This window comes from Rhincodon typus, chromosome 2, assembly GCF_021869965.1.
Source record: "Rhincodon typus isolate 14 chromosome 2, sRhiTyp1.1, whole genome shotgun sequence".
Taxonomy (NCBI): domain Eukaryota; kingdom Metazoa; phylum Chordata; class Chondrichthyes; order Orectolobiformes; family Rhincodontidae; genus Rhincodon; species Rhincodon typus.
Genome location: NC_063333.1, coordinates 82,380,245 through 82,384,559, shown reverse-complemented (window position 1 = coordinate 82,384,559; position 4,315 = coordinate 82,380,245).

Sequence of the window (4,315 nt, the reverse complement as noted above, 5' to 3'; positions counted from 1 at the left end):
ACAGGGACAGGCACCCAGCTGACAGCTTGGACAAGGCTGCTCGCTGTCTGTCTGAGCACTCAGTCAGTTTACACCTACTTGAATGCTCACTGCATTTCTGCTTTGCATTTCTCTGTCATGCCTTTTAGCACTTTACCCCTCAGCCAAAGAAAGCTTACATATCCTTGCCTCTTCATGTGGATACTAAACCAAACAGCTTGTGGTATTAGTAAAGGAGGTGGGCGGCGAATTGTTATATCGCCAGCCACATATACAGCAAACACTCTGTATGTCCTACAAGCAAACAGTCATGTCTTAAAGTCTAAGGGGAGTAGTTCACTCTGATGTACAGGGAGGAACCTGTCAGTCAGGGATCGCAGCACAGTAAGTCAAGGCAGTCTCCAATATCAGTCTAAGGGCTTGGGTGCGGTCATGGCGGTTTCAGTGCCTCAACAGGGTTGGTCCGAGTCTTCTCCGGCAAAGGCCAAGATCCTCTCCACATAGTGGGTGAGGAGTTAAACACTGGCACCCCACCACCCTTCCTAGCTCTTTAGGCCTTGTTATGGGCTGCTTTCTCCTGGAACGAGAGAACGTGGGATAGATTGAGATGAAATTGGGTGGTGTAGCTGTTAGAGCTGGTGCAGTTGGGGGAAGTGCAGTAAGATGTCCCATGCGAGTGAGTAGGCAGCACAGAGGTCATGCAGGGATAACAATTCAGGGAATTGGGATAGATGAGAGCAAGTGAAGAAGGAAAAATATTGCATGCAACAGTGAGAATGAAAGAGCACGAACCTTGGTGGGAGATGGGTGCAGTAGGAAAGATAGAGTATGTGTGAGGTTGCAGAGACAGAAGATGGTGGCACTTACCCTGATGGAGTGGAGGAGATTATTGACTTTCTTGCTTCACTGCCGGACATCCTTCTGGATTTCCAATACCATATTGTAGGGGGCAATCTCCATCTAGCGTGGCAGGATCTGATGCTGTGGCCAACTCTGGCAATGTTAAGTGAAGGGGACATTCCTCCTCCACACCAACCTCTTCAGCAGGACCTCCTAGCCCTGTCTGTGAAATTCCCCTTACCTATTTCCCCTTATCTGAAATGTGTAGGGCAAATAAATTAAACTGTGCAGGGCAGCTCCCGAATGCCAATGCTTGACTGGTTGCACAAAGACCTTTTAAATATGACACCACCTCCCGGGATGCCAGTCTATCCCAGGATATCTGGAAAGTGGCGAGTCTTACAGTCACAGCTAATGGGAGAGGCAAGCCAGCACCAGATGTGAGGTGCACCACAGTGACGTGGTAGCTAGTTCATGATGCAAGTTGGGGATAATCATGTGAGAAAACTCTTACTAAGCCTCACAGAGGGAAACATGCTCTGAAAGTCAACAAAAATGACACTTAGCCAACAAAAATAAGTTTCGGCCCTATTTGTTATGAGGGTAATCAGTTTGGTGTAATTTCAGTGAGTTACCAATAGTTAACGTTTGATAAATTTCATTCCACTTCTGTTTTCCTTTCCGAACCCCGACCCTCTAAATCCCCCCCTCAGTCTCTTTGCTTCATCTTAGAGTGCCTACCAGGTGTCCAGACCACCTTGCACGACAGCTACTGGCATGAAATTACAAGCAAAAGCAAAACTATAGGGGAACCCCAAGGTAAATGAAATAACATTGGTTAACATCATGCAATCAGGCATAATGTGATCAGGTCTTATGCAATCAGATGTTTGTAGGTATCATGTGGTCCGGAATAAGGTGATTGAAATGCCATGTGAGCAAAACTCCATAAACACCGCCAGTCAGTGTTGGCAACTCTATTCTCCATGCAAAGTTCCTCTCATCTGCCACTAGTAGACTCAACCAGTGATGTCCACACATCATGTAAATGGACCAGAACAGGAAATGTTGGCACTCCTAGACCTGGACTGGAGCAGTACACTTCACGTATGCTGCTCTGATTCAGTGTTAGGACAGACTGGGTCCAGGAAAGTTGACATTTAAACAAAATCATCATTAGGATAATCATGCATGATATTAATAGTGTCTATATAGGAAAGGTATAGGTTGAGTGGAGAGAGACATTTGGAACAATTCTCAATTTGACTAATTTTGGGCATTAATCTTATTCATTCCTCAAAAAATAACCAATAAATCAGGTCACAGTACCTGTGGAATATCAAGGTGCTAATTGGTTAAATGGGATTGTCATATTAAACTTTTTTTGGTACACATTAAATAGCAAACTGCTGGCTTTTTCTCTAAAAAAACAAATAATCTAGAATTTTTTTGGCACTTTTACTGTCTTTCTGACCTTAACGGATCTTATAAAAATATTTCTGCCACCATTAGCCCTTACAAAAGAACTGCTGTTTAGTCATTAGTGCATATTAAAGTCAAAGGAATGAGGCCAAATAATATAGATTGAATTTTGTCACAACAAACTATATGGGGGATTTGGGCCATGTATATCTAAAAGAAAGAAACAGTGCTAAAATTGAGATAGAAAGTAAAGTCTTGATGTAAAAAAAGCTGCATAGCTTTGATATCTCCAAATCCAAGTTATCATCCCCAAAGAAAAAAATGCCTTTGAAGGTTACCATTGAAGTCAGCCTGCTGCTGGAACACTTAACTTTTATGACCTCTTGCAGTTGAAATTGGACAAGTGTGCTGGAATTGTTCAATCAGACAGCTCTAAAGTCTTGTTATTTAGTGAAGTGTGAGGCTAATGATATCTTCAGACCAAGAACAAACTGAACAAAGTTACATGAACTGCAGCCTCTAATAAATACCTTTCTTTCATGTTCTATGTTCAAAGCAGTGACAAGAGTCTGGAAAGCCTAACATCCACTGGAGGGCTAGGCTATTTCAATTAACACTTTTATATCCATTGAGTCTCATTGTCTGAAATTGGCAAGGTTCACCCTTGCCTTTCCATTAAGATTGATTCCGGTGTCATCAGCATTCTTACTCAATATTTTTTCTCAATTGTAAAGTTTACATTAAAGTGCAGTGTTTCAGTGCACATAGTGTCAAGCTAAAATTCTCAACAGATTTGTGAGATATGTGATGAATATTAAGCAGGTCACAGTATCTGTGGTATATCAAGGTGCTAATTTTGTTAAATGGGACTGTTTTCACTATTGTCTCTGAAACTTATTGATTGGAATCCACAAAATCAAAGCTCCCCACTTGCTGCCAATTCTCTTATCAAGATAACTCGTATTTCAGCTTTATAAAACTGTTACTATTAAATTCATTTTGATGATAACAAAGGACATTTTAAAAAACTCCTACATTGAGTATTCTGAGTATGGGAGCTATTGTGTGAACCATTGCATTAAATATTTCATTAAATATGTGTAACTGTCTATATTGTTTCAAAGACGAGATGGTTTGTTAAACAAGGCCACAGAGTTATCGATTGGCCTGTAAAACATAATACATATATGCTGTTCTAAATTATAGGGTGGAATGTTCTAGGGCCTCAATGATGGGGCTATGGTGAGAAACCTGACAGCATCGCATGAGAAGTCCAGCAGGCTTTCTTGATGTCGTTGCATTTTGCAAATAGCTTCTGGGTGGCAAGACCAGACTCTCACCAGGCAACAGCGAGGTACATTGTTTGTTGTCAGCCTAATTAACAGCATAACTCACTTTATTAATATGCAAACTCCTATCCTACCACCCATCCACATGGAAATTAGATCCTGGGAAATATTGACATGGAATTCTTGACAGGTACCTGGTGATTCCAGATCATTACTTGCTCCTCCTGCCTACCATTTTGGACACCGAGCACTAATACCTCAGGATACACTCCATGGGCAGCAGACAAATGATGGCATCTGACACATGCCATGCTCTTACTGCCATCGTGGCACTCTGATGTACTTTGGAATGTGTCAGCAACTATCATTGAAATGTTGCTGCAAGGACACTTTGTGCTCAAAGGTATCCAGCTCATGGATTGGACCAGGGAGCATCTCTTCTCAATTGCTTTCTGAGCACTCACTCGATTTAACCTACTTGATTTGCTATGAACCAGTGTGTTGCACAAGAATCAGTGTTGGCATCTCTGTTGTTTTTAACATATGTAATCAATTTGAATGAACATGTAGGTGGCCTGGTTTGTAAGTTTGCAGATGACACAACAATTGGTGGAATTGTGGTTAATGAGGAAGGCTGGATATATGTTAGTTGGAAAGTTAGGCAGAGAAATGACAAATAGAGTTTAATCCTGACAACTTTAAGGTGATGCAATTTGAGAGGTCAAATGCAAAAACAATGTTTACAGCAAATGGCAAGACCCTGAGGAGTACTGATATACAGAGGG